At 40.9% G+C, this 19797-nt stretch overlaps 1 protein-coding gene across 1 annotated transcript in view; it reads right to left on the bottom strand.

Moving 5' to 3' along the window:
- The window catches only part of LOC112322436 (zinc finger protein 182), a 38694-nt gene that overhangs the window by 16803 nt on the left and 2094 nt on the right, over positions 1 to 19797 (bottom strand). The gene's annotated exons all lie outside the window — the stretch shown is intronic.

Genomic DNA, 19797 nt, shown 5'->3' with positions numbered 1-19797 from the left:
ACAATAAAAAATTAAGACTTGTACAAACTTCTAAATACCTGTAAGTAAAAAACAAATACCAAATTACCACTGAGCTGGCTTTCAAACTACTGTCATAAGCCTTTCTAGAATGTAGAAGAGGCTGAAAAAAGAGTCAAGAGAACAGAAGGGGGAGCAGAGCACCTAAGCATGAACTGAAATCATGCTTCAAGGGGGGACATTTACCATAAGTATGAAAATACTGAAAAAGGAGGAACAGAGCAAACAGTCAACGGTATTCTAGCATATATGAAGACTGGAGACCAAAGATAGAGGACATTGAAAGATCTGACGGTAAGAAGAGTGCTTAAGGACAATAAGGTCCCTGGGACCTGCTCGGGGACCAGGGCAGCTGAAGCCAGGGCGCAGGGTCTGTTGCAGGATTCTTGGGAGAGAGCCATGCCAGGCTGTGTGAGCAGCCAGGTGCTTGTTTGGACCAGGGGGGCTTGAATAAGAAGAAATTCTCAAAAAGAAAAAGAGAAAATAGAGGCACTCAGCAGCTAGTTAGAGAACTCTCCGCAGCAGCCACAGCCTCTGGCACCCCTCCCCCCTCAGCCCCTGGACTGTAAAGGCAGGATAAGCAGCCCCAGCTCTCACCTGAAGCCTGGTTGCGTGCACCAGGATTAGCAGACTGGGGACCCACAACTAAAATCCCAGCTGGGCACCCACACCTGAAACCACGGCTGGGCGCCCACACCTGAAACCTCGGGTGGGTGCGCACCAGGAGCAGAGGCTAGCTGCCCCCCACACAGGCCCAGAGTGGCGGACACACCGGCCATGTGACCCAGGCCCAAAGTGGCAGATGGCTGATCAACGGCCTGGCTGCCTGCGAGCGACCACACCTAAAAGCACCGTTTCTGAACAACTCCTACCTAGCCCCTGCGCACAGAGCCCTGCAGGGACTACTGGCTCTCTAGGAGGAAGGCAGAATGCAGAATGCTCAGCAGAGGGGAGCTGCAGGGCTAGGGGAGACTGCATTCCCCGGAAAGACTTGACCCAGTAGGGGGCTGAACTACCCCATAACAGCACCGAGAGGCCCTAGCATCTAAGACAGCAAAGAGCAAGAACGGGGAGTGTGAGCTGCCCCTAATTGGTGCAAATCAAGGACAGCACAACTGGTGAACTAAACGCCTAGTGAGGAGCAGAAGGACCTGGAGGAACTGGACTGAAGACTGAACAACAGCGAAGAGTGTGGCTAAGGAAGGGAGAAAAGTGAAACCAAACCTTCCAACCACCCCCTCCTGTTTCACAGACAGGAAGACCAGCAGAACTAACCTGACCAGTTTAAAGCCAGCAGAAGACTTTTTCTTTCTTCTTTCCTCCTTTCCCCCTGAATTCCTTCTTCCTTTCTGTACTTCTTTCATTTTTTTATACCTTCTTCCTTCCATCCTTCACCTTTTTTATTCCTTCTTCCTGCCTTCTTTTATTTATTCTTTTTTTAATTTTTGTTAAAATTCCTTATCTTGCCTCTGATATTTCTTTATTCCTTCTTCCTTCCTTTCCTTCTCTATTCCCTTTTTCCCCTCCTTTCCTTTTTTTTTTTTTTGCCCCCCTTCCTCTTTTTCCCACAGGTGAGACAAGAAAGCCTGGAGTGCTGAAAAGACCAGAGTTAGACCGTGTTACACCCATAAACGTCACCTCAAGACCAGTGAGCACAGGAGATTAAGGAGACAGCACCACTGAATCCCATGGGCATTCTACCATAGAAGTTCATACCATAAACCCAGGGAGTCAGAATAGAGCAATTTCAGAAGCAGAGGATAACAAGAAGAGTCTCACAAACAATGAGAAGACAAAGACACAATCCCCAAATGAAAGGAAAGGAGGAAGCCTCAGAAAGAATGCTAACTGAAAAAGAGGCAAGTCAACTATCAGATACTGAGTTCAAAGCAATGGTCATCAGGAAGCTCACTGAGCTCTCTGAGCTCACAGAGAACTACCAGAAACTACAGGGAAACTACAATGAACTCACTGCAAACTATATCAACATGAAAAAGGAAATAGAAACTCTCAACAAGGGCCAAGAGCAAATGAAAAATACAATTTCTGAATTGAAGAACACAGTAGAATGAATAAAAAACAGACTTGATGAAGCAGAGGATCGGATCAGTGAGCTGGAGGACAAAGTAGAAAAAAACACCCAGAAAGAGCAAGAAAAGGAAAAGGGGATCAGAAAGAAGGAAGAGGGATTAAGGGAAATGCAGGACAACATGAAACGTAACAATATCCGTATAATAGGAATACCAGAAGGAGAAGAAGAGCAAGGGATAGAAAATCTGTTTGAAAAAGTAATGATGGAAAATTTCCCTAATCTGAGGAGAGAAAAAGTCACCCAAATCCAGGAAACACAGAGTCCCAAACAAGAGGAACGCAAAGAGGCCCACTGCAAGACACATCATAATTAAAATGGCAAAATTCCAAGACAAAGAGAGGATCTTAAAGGCAGCAAGGGAGAAACAGGAAGTAACATACAAGGGAGCCCCAATAAGGTTAGCAACTGACTTCTCAATGGAAACGCTCCAAGCCAGAAGAGAATGGCAAAAAATATTCCAAGTAATGAGAACCAGAGGCCTGCAACCAAGACTACTTTACCCAGCAAGGCTCTCAATCAAGATAGAAGGCCAAATAAAGAGTTTCCCAGACAAAAGAAGTCTAAAAGAATACACTTCCACCAAACCAGCTCTGCAAGAGATGCTAAAGGGACTGCTTTAAGGAAAGGAAGGAAAAGAGAAAGAGAGAGGAACACAGGTAGGAAAAAATGGCAATGAATAACTACCTATCGATAATAACCTTAAACGTAAATGGCTTAAATGCTCCAATCAAAAGACATAGAATAGCTGAATGGATAAGAAAACATGACCCACACATATGCTGCCTAGAAGAGACCCATCTCAGGACAAAAGACCTACACAGACTGAAAGTGAAGGGCTGGAAACAAATATTCCAAGCAAAAGGACAGGAAAAAAAAGCAAGGGTAGCAATACTCATATCAGACAAAATAGACTTCCAAAGAAGGGCCATAAAGAGAGACCCAGAAGGTCACTTCATAATACTCAAAGGAAGAATCCACCAAGAAGACATAAAATTGTAAATATATATGCACCCAACATAGGAGCACCCAAATACATAAAGAAAATATTGGAGGACTTCAAGAAAGATATTGACAGCAACACAATTATAGTAGGGGACTTTAACACTCAACTATCAAAAATGGACAGGTCTTCCAAACAAAATATCAAGAAGGATATTGTGTCACTTAACAATACCCTAGAGGAAATGGACTTAACTGATATATATAGAGCTTTTCATCCCAAAGAAGCAAAGTACACATTCTTTTCAAGTGTCCATGGAACTGTTTCAAAGATAGACCACATGATAGGACACAAAGCAACCCTCAACAAATTCAAGAAAATTGAAATCATATCAAGCATCTTCTCTGACCACAAGGGACTGAAACTAGAAACCAAACCCAAAGGAATAAACCCAAAACACTCAAAATCATGGAGACTGAATAGCATGCTATTAAACAATGAATGGGTCAAGAACGAGATTAGGGAAGAAATCAAAAACTTTCTGGAAACAAATGAAAATGAACTCACAACAACCCAAAACCTATGGGACACAGCAAAGGCAGTCCTGAGAGGGAAGTTCATAGGAATACAGGCCTACCATAAAAAGATAGAAACATTTCAAACAAACAACCTAACCCTACGCCTACAAGAACTCGAAGAACAACAACAAAGACAGCCTAGAGCAAGCAGAAGGAAGGAAATAACCAAGATCAGAGCAGAGTTAAATGACATAGAGACTAAAAGCACAATTCTAAGGATCAATGAATCCAGGAGCTGGTTCTTTGAAAAGATAAACAAAATCGACAAGCCTTTAAGTAGGCTCATCAAGCAGAAAAGAGAGAGGATCCAAATAAACACAATTAAAAATGAAAGAGGAGAGATTACAACTGACACCACAGAAATACAAAGGATTGTAAGAAATTACTACAAAGAACTGTATGCCAAGAAATTTGAAAACTTAGATGAAATGGACACATTTCTAGAAAAATATAATCTTCCAAAACTGAATGAAGAAGCAGAAAACCTGAACAGAGCAATAACAGCAGACGAAATTGAAGCAGTCATCAAAAAACTGCCAACACACAAAAGCCCTGGACCAGATGGTTTCACAGGAGAATTCTACAAAGCATTTAAGGAAGAGCTAATCCCTATCCTTCACAGACTATTCGAAAAAATCCAAACTGATGGAAGACTCCCAAACTCTTTTTATGAAGCCAGCATCATTCTAATCCCAAAACCAGATAAAGACACAATGAAGAAAGAAAACTTCAGGCCAATATCGCTGATGAACATAGATGCTAATATTCTCAACAAAATATTGGCAAATCGCACCCAGCAATACATGAAAAAGATCATACACCATGACCAAGTGATGCAAGGATGGTGCAATATTCGCAAATCAATAAACATAATACATCACATCAACAACAGCAAAGACAAAAATCACATGATCATATCAATAGATACGGAAAAAGCATTTGATAAGATACAGCACCCATTTCTGATAAAAACACTCAGCAAAGTGGGAATAGAGGGAGCATTCCTCACACAATAAAGGCCATATATGAGAGACCTACAGCCAACATCATACTCAATGGACAAAAACTTAGAGCATTCCCACTAAGATCAGGAACAAGACAAGGATGCCCTCTCTCACCACTCCTATTCAACATAGTATTGGAAGTCCTAGCCACAGCAATCAGACAAGAAAAGGCTATAAAAGGCATCCAAATTGGAAAGGAGGAAATGAAACTGTCACTGTTTGCAGATGACATGATAGTGTACATGGAAAATCCTAGAGACTCCACCAAAAAACTACTGGACCTAATAAATGAATTTGGAAAAACAGCTGGATACAAGGTCAATACTCAGAAATCAAAGGCATTCCTGTACATCAACAACGAAACTGCAGAAACAGAAATCAGGAAAAAAATCCCATTTGATATAGCACCAAGAAAAATAAAGTACCTAGGAATAAAACTAACCAAGGAGGTAAAAGACCTGTACTCAGAAAACTACACAACACTGAAGAAAGACATTAAGGAAGACACAAGCAAATGGAAGCATGTGCCATGCTCATGGATTGGAAGAATTAACATCATCAAAATGGCCATACTACCCAAAGCAATTTATAGATTCAATGCAATCCCTATTAGAGGACCCATGACATATTTCACAAATATAGAACGAACATTTCAGAAATTTATATGGAACCATAAACGACCCCGAAAAGTTGCAGCAATTTTGAGAAAGAAGAACAAAGCAGGAGGGATCACAATACCTGATATCAAACTGTATTACAAGGCCACTGTAATCAAAACAGCCTGGTACTGGCATCAAAACAGGCACACAGACCAATGAAACAGAACAGAGAGCCCAGAAATAAACTCAAGTCTTTACGGTCAATTAATATTTGACAAAGGAGGCAGGAGCATAAAATGGAGCAAAAACAGCCTCTTCAACAGATGGTGTTGGGAGATCTGGACAGCTACGTGCAAAAAAATGAAACTCGATCACCAACTAACGCCATACACAAAAATAAACTCAAGATGGATAAAGGACTTAAATATAAGTCGTAACACCGTAAAAGTCCTCGAGGAAAACATTGGCAGGAAAATCTCAGACATTCCACGCAGCAACATCCTCACAAACATGTCCCCTAAAGCAAGGGACATAAAGGAAAGAATAAACAAGTGGGACCTCATCAAAATAAAACGCTTCTGCATGGCTAAAGAAAACAGCACCAAATTACAAAGAGAACCAACAGTATGGGAAAACATATTTGCCAATGATCCCTCAGACAAGTGCCTGATCTCCCAAGTATATAAACAACTCACATGACTCCACTCCAAGAAGACAAACAACCCAATTAAAAAATGGGCAAAGGACTTGAACAGACACTTGTCCAAGGAAGACATACAGAGGGCCCAGACACATATGAAAAGATGCTCAGCATCACTAGTCATCAGAGACATGCAAATTAAAACCACAATGAGGTACCATCTCACACCAGTCAGAGTGGTCAACATAAACAAATCCACAAACAAATGTTGGAGAGGATGCGGAGAAAAGGGAACCCTTGTGCAGTTGGTGGGAATGCAGACTGGTGAGGCCACTGTGGAAAACAGTAAGGAATTTCCTCAGAAAACTAAAAATGGAACTGCCCTTTGACCCAGCAATTCCGCTACTGGGATTATACCCTAAGAACCCTGAAACACCAATCCAAAAGAACCTGTGCACCCCAATAATCATAGCAGCACAATTTACAATAGCCAAGTACTGGAAGCAACCTAAGTGCCCATCAGTAAATGAGTGGATCCAAAAACTATGGTATATTTACACAATGGAATTCTACGCAGCAGAGAGAAAGAAGGAGCTTATACCCTTTGCAACAGCATGGATGGAACTGGAGAGCATTATGCTAAGTGAAATAAGCCAGGCGATGAGGGACAAATACCATATGATCTCACCTTTAACTGGAACATAATCAATAGAAGAAAAAAGCAAACAAAATATAACCAGAGACATTGAAGTTAAGAACAATCTAACAGTGGGAAGGGGGAGTGGGGAGGGGACAGTGAGGAGAGGGGATTACAGGAAGTACTATAAAGGACACATGGACAAAAGCAAGGGGGAGGGTGGAGGTGGGGGAGGTAGGGAGGTTCAGCTGGGGTGGGATGGATGGATGGGGAGAAAGGGCACACAACTGTAATTGAATAACAGTAAAAAAATTAATATTGAAAAAAATGAAAAAGAAAATACTGAAAAACTAGCCAAATATATCAGAGCACCAATTATAGGAAAGGCGTGAGGGACAAAAGGTGGCAGTCACCAAAAAAAAATCACCTCTGAGGGATCAGAGGGTAAAAAGGAATGAGAAAGAACCATTTGGAGACTAGATAGTAAAGGGGAAATCTACAGGGAAATTTAGGGTCAGAGCAGACAAAGAATGAAAAGAAAAAGAAAAAGAATGAAGAAAAAAAAAGAAACAAAAAGAAAACTAGTCAGAGCACACACATCAGTCAGTGGATCTCCACAGTGCCAACAGAAAGTCCATTAAGTAAACTGCAGTTTGCCTCACTGACAATAGAGGGTGGTCTTGCTCTGACTGGCGTGGCTCAGTTGTTTTGGTTGGGCATCATCCTCAAAGTCAAAGGTAGCTGGTTCAGTTCCCAGTGAGGGGATATGCCTAGGTTGTGGGTTCAGTCCCCAGTCAGAGCATATACGAGAGGCAACTGATTCATGTTTCTTTTTTTAATTGTATTTTATTGATTATGCTATTATAGCTTTCCCCCCTTTGCCCCCTTCCACCCAGCAGCCCCCCACTCCCTCAGGCAATCCCCACACAATTATTCATGTTCATAGGTGATGTGTAGGTTCTCTATTCCATTTCCTATATTGTACTTTATATCACCATAGCTATTCTGTAACTTCCTATTTGTACTTCTTAATCCCCTCACCTCTTCACCCATTCCCCCAAAACCCCTCCCATTTGGCAACCATCAAAACACTCTCTGTACCCATGATTCTGTCTCTGCTCTTCTTGTTTGCTTAGTTTGTTTTTTAGATTCAATATGTATTGTCATTTTATTGTTCATAGTTTTGATCTTCTTTTTCTTAAGTCCCTTTAACATTTCATATAATAATGGCTTGGTGATGATGAACTCCATTAATTTTTTCTTGTCTGGGAAGTTCTTTATCTGTCCTTCAATTCTAAATGATAGCTTTGCTGGGTAGAGCAATCTTGACTATAAGTCCCTGATTTTCATGATTTTGAATATTTCTTGCCAATCCCTTCTAGCCTGCAGTCTTATGGGAAATCAGCTGACAGTCTTATGGGAATTCCCCTGTAGGTAACTTTACTGCTTTTCTCTTGCTGCTTTTAAGATTCTCTCTTTATCTTTAACTTTTAGCATTTTATTTTTTTAAGATTTTATCTATCTATCTATCTATCTATCTATTTATTTGCAGAGAGAGGGGAAGGGAGAAAGAGGGAAAGAAACACCATTGTGTGGTTGCCTCTCGCACACCCCCTACTGGGGACCTGGCCTGCAACCCAGGCATGTGCCCTGACTGGGAATCGAACTGGCACTCAACCCACTGAGCCACACCAACCAGGGCTAACATTTAGCATTTTAGTATGATGTATCTTGGAGCTGGCCTCTTTGCATCCATCTTGTTTGGGACTCTGTGCTTCCTGGACTTGCATGTCTATTTCCTTCACCAAATAGGAAGTTATCTTTATTTTTTCAAATAGAGTTCCAATTTCTTGCTCTTTCTTTTCTCCTTCTGGCAGCCCTATGACATGAATGTTGGAACACTCAAAGTTGTCCCAGAGGCTGCTTACACTACCCTGCTTTTTTCTGGATTCTTTTTTCTTTTATTGTTCTGATTGGTTGTTTTTGCTTCTTTATGTTCCAAATCATTGATTTAATTCTCAGCTTCATCCACTCTACTGTTGTTTCCCTGTATACTGTTTCTTATTTTAATTAATGTATCTTTCATTTCTGACTGGATCTTTTTTATGCTGATGAGGTCCTCACTTAATTTCCTTGAGCATCCTTATAACCAGTGTTTTGAACTCTTCATCTGATAGATTGCTTATCTCCATTTTGTTTAGTTCTTTTCCTGCAGTTTTCATCTGTTCTTTCATTTGGGTCATTTGTTTCTTTGTCTCCTCATTTTGGCACCCTCCCTCTTTGTTTCTATGTATTAGGTAGAGCTGCTATGACTCCCTGTCTTGGTAGTGTGGCCTGATGTAATAGGTGTCCTGTAGAGTCCAGTGGCACAGCCTCCCCTATCACCCAAGCTGGGAACTTAAGGTACACTGTCTGTGAGGGCTGAGTATACCTTCCTCTTGTAGATGAGCCTGGACTGCTGTTGGTAGGTCAATGGGAGGGATTTACCTAGGCCAGTCAGCTCCAAGGACTGACTATGGCAACTGCCCACCAATCACTGCTCTCTTTGGAGGATCAGTTGTGCAGGGGCAGGATGGTGGTGCTCCAACATGGTATGTAGCTGTCCACTGGGTATGCAGGCTCTGGGGTTTCCCAGGTGGTATGGCCCAAGGTCAGCCCCCACCTGTTTTACCCAAGGCCACCCTGCCTGAGCCATAAAGCAATCTGAGATGGCTGCTATTTGTGCTGGGCTTGGGAGTTCCCAAGTGAAGCCAAGCTGTGAATCTAAGCTGGCTGCTGCTAGTGCCAGGCCTGGCACCACTTAGCAAGAGGTACGGGAGCTGGAGGTTCATTGAGACTAGCTGTTGCTTGCTTGAGAATATTTAGAAAGTTGTGAAGCATGAGCCAAGACCAGTCACTCATATGGAAAAGAAGCGTGGGTAGGCCTGTACTTTGAGTGGGACAGAGTCTATGGCGGTTTGCAGGGTGGGGCAAACAGTGTTAGCCCAGTTGATGGAGTCTCACATATGGCACTAGGCTGCCAGCTCTGTGGCTCTGTAGAGAGAGAGTTCAGAAAAGGGACAATGGCCCCTGCCCACCTTTCTGTCAGGGAGAAAGCTGTCCCCCAGCTCTTGCCTTGATGCCAGACACTTTAGTTTCTCCCTGTATGCAACTGGTGCCTTTCAAGCTGCTACCCCAGTGCTGGAGCTCAGAGGGGGTGTGTCTGAGTAAGGCTGTGTATGGGTTAAAAGGAACTGCTTGGAACTCCAGAATTTTCTTCCACTCACTCAATCTCTGCTGATTTTTGCAGCCACAAGTTATTGGGACTTATCTTCCTGGCACTGGAACCCTTGGTGGGAGGCCTGGTTTTGGGCTGGGACTCCTCATTACCAAGATATCCCTCTCAAATTTTTATCCACCCCACGTGGATGTGGGACCAGCCTATTCTATGTCTCTGCCCCTCCTACCCATCTGGTTGGATATGGTTTCTTTAATTCCATAGTTGTCAATCTTCCATTCAACACGATTTCTGATGGCTCTGAGTGATGGTGGTTGTATATTTCGGTTGTAATTCTGATGTGGTTGTGTGAGGAGGCAAGCCGTGTTTACCTACGCCGCCCTCTTGACTGCAAGTCTGATTAAGGTTTCTCATATTGAGGTTTCTCTCCCTCTCTTTCTCCTTCCCTTCTCCTCTCTCTAAAAATAAATAGATAAAATATTTTTCAAAGAATCTTTTAAAAAGAAAGGATGGTGTTGAACCAAGGATCATGCAAATGCCACCCCAACCTCCAACAAAGTCCTCGAACAAACATGAAAAAGCAGTCTACATCAATTCAAAGTTTCTTTAAAAGTAATAGAAAATGAGCCCTGACTGGTGTGGCTCAGTGGATTGAGCACTGAACTGAGAACCAAAAAGGTCGCCCGTTCAATTCCCAGTCAGAGCACATGCCTGGGTTGCTGGCCAGGGCTCCAGTATGGGATGTGCGAGAGGCAATCACACATTGATGTTTCTCTCCCTCTCTTTCTCCCTCCTTTCCCCTCTCTAAAAATAAATAAACACAATCTTTAAAAAAAGTAATAGAAAATGAGAAAATATTTCAGATGATAAGAAAATCACCCCACAATGACATCAGCAAAATGACAGAGTAGGCAGCGCCAAGCTCTCATTCCCCCAAGAAACATCAAAAACAAGCAAGAACTGTCAGAACCAACTTAATTAGAACTCTGGAAAACAGTCAAAGGTTTGCAGCAACCAAGTGAGCATGGAAACAAGAAAAAGGCAACTTAAAGTCAGTGGGAAAATTTCATGGCACTTCTACTCGCTCTTGACCACCCCTTTCCATGTGTGGCAGTGGCAGCCCATGTTCCCAGTGTGGGACCCTTGTTTCTGGAGGGATCAGAAAGACCTTATTCACAAATTAGTGTCTGTCTGTTCAAACCTGTCTGGGACTACTGGAAGGAGTGATGCAAGGTGCTCAACTCTGTTTCACCTAACTCAGAACTCAGGTCAGAAAAACAGCTGGTGTTGCTCCAAAAGGCTGCAAGGCAAACTAACAACCCACAGATGCCTGGGACAAAAGATTATACTCCGGACATACAACAGACTGTCTAAGGCCTGAGAGGAAAAGCTAGGGGAGGGTCTCTGGGAAATTACATTATGCAAAAGCACCCATAAGAAGGAATGCAATCTTACCATTTGCAATAGCATGGATGGACCTAGAGGATATCATGTTAAGTGAAATAAGTCAAAGACAAATGCCAAATGATTTCACTTGTATGTGGAATCTAAAGAGCAAAATAAATGAATAAACAAATTAGAAATAGACTCATAAATACAGAGAACAGATTGATGGTTGCCAGAGGGGAGGGGGGTTTGGGGAGGTGGGTGAAAAAGATGAACAGATTAAGAACTACAAATTGGTAGTCACAAAATAGTCCTGGGGATGTAAGGTATAGCAGAGGGAATATAATCAATACTATTATAATAACTATGTACAGTGCCAGGAGGGTACTTGAAATATCAGGGGAAACACTTTGTAAAGTATATGATTCTCTAACCACTATGCTGTATAATACCTGAATTAATACAAAATAATACTGAATATAAACTGTAATTGAAAAATAAAATTTTTAAAAAGTACCCACGTACAGGGAAATTTAGAAAGCCCACGTATATGCCCAGGATAAGACTCGTGCTCACAAAAGACCCAAGACTCTATGTACTATAATTCTTCCCAAGCATCTCATCAATGTTATAACAAAACAACATTAAATAAAATCATGTTATTAAAGAACCTGCCATATTATCTGAGTAGTACAAAAGGGGAAACTTTTAAAATATACATCTACCTGCTTATTTTAAAATGAAACATTTTAAGCATAAATCAGAAACTAACGGAGAACCAAGATTGCGGAGTAGGTAGACACACTGCGCCTCCTCACACAACCAGAACTGACAGAAAATCGAACGGCAAGGAAGCCTGACACCAAGGAAATAAAAAATAAACATTCATCCAGACAGGTAGGAGGGGTGGAGACGGGCACCGGGGCAGAGAGGACTTGCGTGGCTGTGGCGGGACCGAGACTGGCGGAGTGTGGGACCAACAGGGCAGGCAATCTGACCACTAGCAGACCCTGCCGCCGCCGCACATTCGAGCGCAGATAAACCGAGAGGGCCGGACTCAGAGTGGCAGAGAGTGGGGCAGGCAGAGCGCGGGTAGCACACCGCAGCCCCACACTCCCACACAGATAACTGGGACGAACAGGAGGGGAGCAAGGCAGACCACCCAACCCAGAACTCCAGCACAGGGAAATAAAGCCTCAGACCTCTGATTGAAAGCACCCGTGGGGGTTGGGGCAGCAGCAGGAGACTCACAGCCTCACAGGAGAGGTCGTTGGAGAGACCCACAGGGGCCTGGAGTGTGCACAAGCCCACCCACTCGGGAACCAGCACCAGAGGGGCCCAGTTTGATTGTGTGTATTGGAGTGAAACATTGAGATCCCGAGGACAGTGAAGCAGGCGCCACTGCTCCCTCTCGGCCCCTCCCCCACGTACAGCATCACAGTGCAGCGACCAACGTTACCCCGCCCCGGGAACACCTAAGGATCCGCCCCTTAAAGTAACTGACGAGCCAAGACCACAAAAAAAAAAAAAAAAAAAAAAAAAAAAGGCCCAAATGACAGAACACTTCAAAGCTCCAGAAAAAATACAACTAAGCGAGGAAGAGATAGCCAACCTATCGGATGCACAGTTCAAAACACTGGTTATCAAGATGCTCACAGAATTGGTTGAGTTTGTTCGAAAACCAGATGAAAAAATGAAGCCTATGCTAAGAGAAACAAAGGAAAATGTACAGGGAACCAATAGTAATGTGAAGGAAACTGGGACTCAAATCAACGGTGTGGACCAGAAGGAAGAAAGAAACATCCAACCAGAAAAGAATGAAGAAACAAGAACTTGGAAAAATGAGGAGAGGCTTAGGAACCTCCAGGACATCTTGAAACGTTCCAACATCCAAATTATAGGGGTGCCAGAAGGAGAAGAGGAAGAACAAAAAATTGAAAACTTATTTGAACAAATAATGAAGGAGAACTTCCCTCATCTGGCAAAGGAAATAGACTTTCAGGAAGTCCAGGAAGCTCAGAGAGTCCCAAAGAAGCTGGAGCCAAGGAGGAACACACCAAGGCACATCATAATTACATTACCCAAGATTAAACGCAAGGACCTACATCCAAGATTACTGTATCCAGCAAAGCTATCATTTAGAATGGAAGGGAAGATAAAGTGCTTCTCAGATAAGGTCAAGTTAAAGAAGTTCATCATCACCAACCCTTATTATAGGAAATGTTAAAGGGAGTTACCTAAGAAAAAGATCAAAAATATGAACAGTAAAAATGACAGCAAACTCACAGTTATTAACGACCATACCTAAAACAAAAACAAGAGCAAAGTAGGCAAACAACTAGAACAGAAACAGAACCATAGAGACAGAGATCACATGGAGGGTTGTCAATAGGGGAGTGGAAGGGGGAGACGGGGGGGGGGGAAAGGTACAGAGAATAAGTAGCATAAATGGTAGGTAGAAAATAGACAGGGGGAGGGTAAGAATAGTATAGGAAATGTAGAAGCCAAAGAACTTATAAGTATGACCCATGGACATGAACTATAGGGGGGGAATTTGGGAGGGAGGGGGTGGGCAGGATGGAGTGGAGTGAGGGGGGGGGGAATGGGACAACTGTAATAGCATAATCAATAAATATATTAAAAAAAACATTACAAACATTCAAGAGGCCATAGTAATACCTAAAAATATCAGCCAATAGTTGTAAAAGATGAGATAGAAGTAGAAATTCATGCTTTTTCAATGCTGAGTAAATGGCACTAAACCCAATGTGAAAGCTACTGGAGAACAGGCTAGTCCCACAGTGCCAAAAAAACCACCTCACAGATTACTGACTAATTACAAGGGCCAAAGTGCACATTTGCAACAGGGAGATCTGAACTTAATGATGAGCTGCACAGTCAGTAGTGGGAAACCTGGCTTTATATATCTCCTGATAAGAGGTGAAGTTACAACACCCCATGTGTGGTAAATAAAGAATTATGTGCAAATCAATCTACCCTAAATCTAACCCAGCCTTTAGACCAAGGGTTGGAAAAAAAAAAAAAGAAACTAACAAGATTGGTTATCTCTAAGGTGGAATAAGAATGGGTACAAAAGCCCCGGCAGGTGTGGTTCAGTGGATTGAGTGCTGGTCTGCGAACCAAAGGGTTACTGGGTCAAGTCCCAATCAGGGCACATACCTGGGTTGCAGGACAGGTCCCCAGTTGGGGGCACACCACAGGCAACCACACATTGACGTTTTTCTCCCTTTCTCCCTCCCTTTTCCTTTCTCTAAAAATAAATAAAATAAAATCTTTTTAAAAATTAAAAAATAAAGAATGTGTAGGAAGTACAGGGGAGAGGTGACAATTATATGTATGTATTTTTATATAGTTTGATCTCTTCAAAACATGTCAACATTTTTACACATAAAGTTAAGAAAATTACATCCACAAAATGGAAAGAAATAAAATCTAAAACTGAATATAAAAAGAAAAGTAAGGACCTAACTGTACACCAAATAAATAACATAAGCACACTGAATATGAGAAAAAGAAAAATCAGTCCAAATAACTTCTAAACAGAGAACTTTGATTACATATCCTTGGTATGAAAGACATGCAAACAAATCATGTACTGTATTCAGTAGGTTGGTTTTTCATGGGTGTTGGTGCAGGAGTTCTGATTCTACTTTCTATGTATTATAAGACTGAGTAAATGAATCAATATATTGATGCTAGGAGCAGGTACTTTGTGTTGGAAAAGAGAGATGCAACTATAAAATTAGAGAAGAGTAGGAAGATTCCTAGGATGTTGTATGAATTCAAGGCATGTATGTGGGTATGTGTATGCATGCACATGTGTATATTTACACATATAGACATATAACTAGACACATATGAACAGAAAGCTCTGTTTACTGAAAGGGCCTACATGTAATGACACCCCAGTAGTGATGAGCACACCTCACACACAGATCTTGGTTTCTATATATCATTATCTGCTAACAGGAACCAGTGCTTCTTGGACAAATGGCTGATTCCAGGTCTGGGTCAGGGAAAGTAAAAGATGAGGGTTAGGACATCTTACTGCATTAGACAGTAAACGAGTGATACAAAAATTATAGGCATGTGTCGAAAGGACACCAAAACCAACTTAAAAGGACTCCCACTGGCCAACTCAGGGATAACTGAACATCAAAATAAACAATGACAGTAATGGGTTATAATCCATGGAATATAATAAAAACTCATAAAAATAAAAATTTTGTATTACTGATATAAGTAAATAAATGAAGGAGAAGAAGAAGCACCTTCTAACACCATCACCTGGGGCATTAGGATTCCAACATGTGGATTTTGGGGAGAAACAAATATTCAGACCACAGCAAAGATCAACAAACAAAAATCAATCATATTTATTTTTTTAAAAGATTTTATTTATTTATTTTTAGGGAGAGGGGGAAGGAGGGAGAAAGAGAGAGAGAAACATCAATGTGTGGTTGCCTCTCGCACACCCCCAACTGGGGACCTGGCCTGCAACCCAGGTATGTGTCCTTGACTGGGAATCAAACCAGCAACCCTTTGGTTCTCAGGCCAGCACTCAAATCCACTAAGCCACATCAGCCAGGGCAAAAGCAATCATATTTCTGTATAATGGTAATAAATATTGGAAACTGAAATTTTAAAAACAAAACAATTTACAATACAGTAGAAAATGAAATGAATGAAACATGTATAGGACTAACAACACATGGTGTTATGAACTGAATTGTGCCCCCCAATTCACATGCTGAGGTTCTAACCCCCCCCAATGTGAATTTATTTGAAGATAGGGCCTATAAGAAGGTAATTAAAGTTAAATAAGGTCATAAGAGTGGGGCCCTAATATGATAGGACTGGTGTTCCTCTCAGAAGAGGAAAAGACACCAGAGCTCCCACCCTCTCTCTGCACAAGCACAGAGGAAAGGCCATGTAAGGACACAGTGAGAAGGCAGCTGCCAACAAGGCAGGAAGAGAGGTCTCACCGGAACTCAACTCTGATGGCACCCCGACCTGGGAATTCTAGCTTCCAGGACAGTAAGAAAATAAATTTCTGTAACATTTTGTTATGGCAGCCCAAACAGTCTAATACACATGTAAAGGATCTGTATGTTGAAAATAACAAAATTGTCATGGGGGGCTGGATGAGGGGGTGGAGGGGTTGAGCAAAAAAGAAAAAAGGAGAAAAAACTCATGGACATGGACAACAGTGTGGTGATTTCGGGGGTGGGTGGGTGGGGTAAGTGGAGGAGCGTAGAGCGGGGGAAAATGGTGATGGGCAGAGACTTGATGTGGGGTGAAGAACACACAATACAGTGTACAGAAGATGTGTGTAGAACTGTGCACCTAAACCTGCATAATTTTGTCAACCAGTGTCACCCCAACAAATTCAATAAAGGGAAAAAAAGAAAATTATAAAATATTGATGAAATAAATCACAGAAGATCTAAATAAATGGAGAGACATACCGTGTTCATTGATTGGAAGACAACATAATAAAGACATCAATTCTCCCCACTGATCTACAGGATTAACTCGATTCCTATAAAAATCTTAGCAAGATAATTTTTAGATATATAACAGGATTATTCTAAAATTTTTGTAGAAAGACAAAGGCAAAGGAACAAGAATAGCCAAACAATTCTGGAAAAGCAAAATCAAGTTGAAGAAATCATACTACCTCATGTTAAGACTCCATATAAAGCTGCAGTTAATAGAGATGGTGTGGTACTGGCAGAGGGATAGATATATAGATCACTAAAACAGAATCTAGTCCAGAAGTAGACCCTGCAAAGATGGCCAATTGGTATTTGACAAAATTGTAAAAGCAATTCAGTGGAGAAAAATGGTCCTTTCAACAAATGGGGTTAGAACAAATGGAAATCCATATGCAAAATTATGAACCTCTACCTAATCCTCACACCTCAGATAAAAATTAATACAAAATGGATCATAGGTCTATATGTAAAACCTAAAACTATAAAACTTATAGAAAAAATAGGAAAAAATCTTCATGACCTAGGGTTCAGCAAAGAGTTCTTAGACATGACATCAATAGCACAATGCATGCAAGAAATAATTTGTAAATTGGACATTTTCAAAATTAAAAATTCTTGCTCTGTGAACAACACTGTTAAGAGAATGAAAAGACAACCCACACACTTGGAGAAAATATTTACAAACCACATATCTGACAAAGTACTTGTACACAGAATATATAAAGAATTCTCAAAACTGAAAAAAGTGAAGGGATTGAGAAGTACTGATTGGTACTTACAAAACAGTTATGGGGATATAATGTACAGCATAGGAATATAGTCAACAATATCAAAATAACTATGTATGGTGCCAGTTGATACTGGAAATATCAGGGAGAGCACTTTGTAAAGTATATGATTATCTAACCACTATGCTGTACACCTGAAACTAATACAAAATAATATGAAACATAAACAGTGATTGAAAAAAAATTTTAATGAAAAAAATGCATAGTGAGAAAATCCAATTTAAACAGAGGCAGAATGCCCTAGCTAGTGAGGCTCAGTGGATCGAGCACTGGCCTGCAAATCAAAAGGTTGCTTGATTCCTGGTCAGGGAGCATGCCTGGTTTTCGGGCCAGGCCCCCAGTTGGGGCGTGAGGGAGGCAACTGGTCATTATCTCTCACACATCAATGTTTCTCTCCCCCATCAATGTTTCTCTCCCCCTCTTTCTCCCTCCCTTCCCATCTCTAAAAATAAATAAATAAAAAATATTTTTAAAATAGGCAGAAGACTTGACTGAACAGAAACTTCACCAAAGAGGGTATACAAAAAGTAAGTAAGCATATATAAAGATATTCAACATCATCAGTCATTCTAGGGAAATACAAATTAAAACCATGATAAGATACTACTGTGCTACTAGAATGACTAAAATTAAAAATACTGACAATATCAAGTGCTGGCAAAAATGTGAAGCAATTGGAATTTTTATAAATTGCTGGTAAGCCCTGGCTGGTGTGGCTCAGTGGATTGAGTGCCAGCCTGAAAACCAAAAGGTTGTAGGTTCAATTCCTACTCAGGGCACATACATGGATTGCTGTCCAGGTCCCCAGTTGGGGGTGTGGGAGAGACAAACATTCAATATATTGATGTTTCTCTCCCTCTCTTTCTCCCTCCCTTCCTCTCTCTCTAAAAATGAATAAATAAAATCTTTTTTTAAAAAAGAGAGCTTAAGATTAATTAATTAATTGCTGGTAAAAATGAAAAATGATTCAGCCATTCTGGAAAACAATTCGGCAGATTCTTAAAAAGTTAAACATACGCTTACCATATGATCTAGCAATCCAATATTTACTGTAGATAGAGAAATTAAAACAGATGTTCATATAAAAACTTGTTATGAGTGTTTAAAGTAGCTCTACTAATAATTGCCAAAAACTGGAAACAATTCAAATGTCTTTCAACAGGAGAACAGATAAATAAGATGTGGCACATCTATAGAATAGAATACCACTCAGCAATAAAAAAGAACTACTGACACACAACAACCTGGCTCAATCTCCAGAGAATTATACTAAGTGGGAAAAAAATCCAATCTCAAAAGGTCACATACCATATGGTTCAATTTATATCACTTTCTTGAAATGACAAAATTCTAGAAATGGAGAACAGATCCGTAATTGCTAGGAGCCTAGGAATGAATGGGATGAGGGTGGAAAAAGGGTAGATGCGGCTATAAAAGGGCAACATAAGGGATCCTTACAGTGACAGAAATGTTTCTTGACCATATTAATGTCGATATCCTAGTTGTGACATTGTACTATAGTTTTTTGAGATGCTAACATTGGGAGAAACTGGGTAAAGGATACATGGGATTTCTCTGTATTATTTTTACAATTGCATGTCAATCAATTATCTTACAAGACCATTTAATTTTTTAAGGGGTTACATACCATATGATTCTATTTATATGACATTTTTGAAGAGATAAAACCATAGTGACACAAAGCAGATCAGTGGTGGCCTGAGGTTACAGGTAGGGCAGCATGAGGCAGTTTTTTGCCACGATGAAACTATTCTCTACTCTATAGATTAGTTGCGCCAATTTATACATATGTTTAACATTTATTGAACTGGACAAAAACAAAATCTATTTTACTGTACTCTAATTTAAAAATAAACATTTTAATTGAATTTATTGGGGTGACATTGGTTAATAAAATTATATAGGCTTCAAGTGTACAACTATATAACACATCATCTGTATATTGTGTTGTGTGTTCAGCACCCCAAGTCAAGTCTCCATCACCATTTAATCCCCATATACTCTCATCTACCTGCCTCCAGTCCCCTTCCCCTTTGGTAATCACCATACTGTTGTCTGTGTCTATGAGGGTTTTGGTTTTTTTTTTTTTTGGTTGCTTAATCCCTTCACCTTTTCACCCAGCCCCCAACCCCTTCCTCTCTCTGACAGCTGTCAGCCTTTTCTCTGCATCTATGAGTCTGTTTCTGTATTGTTTGCTGAAAAATTTTTTAAATTAAAGTGAAAGGAAAAAGGTGGTGGGCTATGGGGGTCTGCAGGACTTTGTCTCTCAGACAGATAAGAATCAAAATTCCAACTGAGAAAATTACTTCAGGAAAACCATTTGAAAGACACGCAGTTCCCTAAGATATTTCATTTCCA

Source organism: Desmodus rotundus, chromosome X, assembly GCF_022682495.2.
Source record: "Desmodus rotundus isolate HL8 chromosome X, HLdesRot8A.1, whole genome shotgun sequence".
Classification (NCBI taxonomy): Eukaryota; Metazoa; Chordata; class Mammalia; order Chiroptera; family Phyllostomidae; genus Desmodus; species Desmodus rotundus.
The sequence above is the reverse complement of the archived record's forward strand: the minus strand, read 5'-3'. Positions and strand labels throughout refer to the sequence as shown.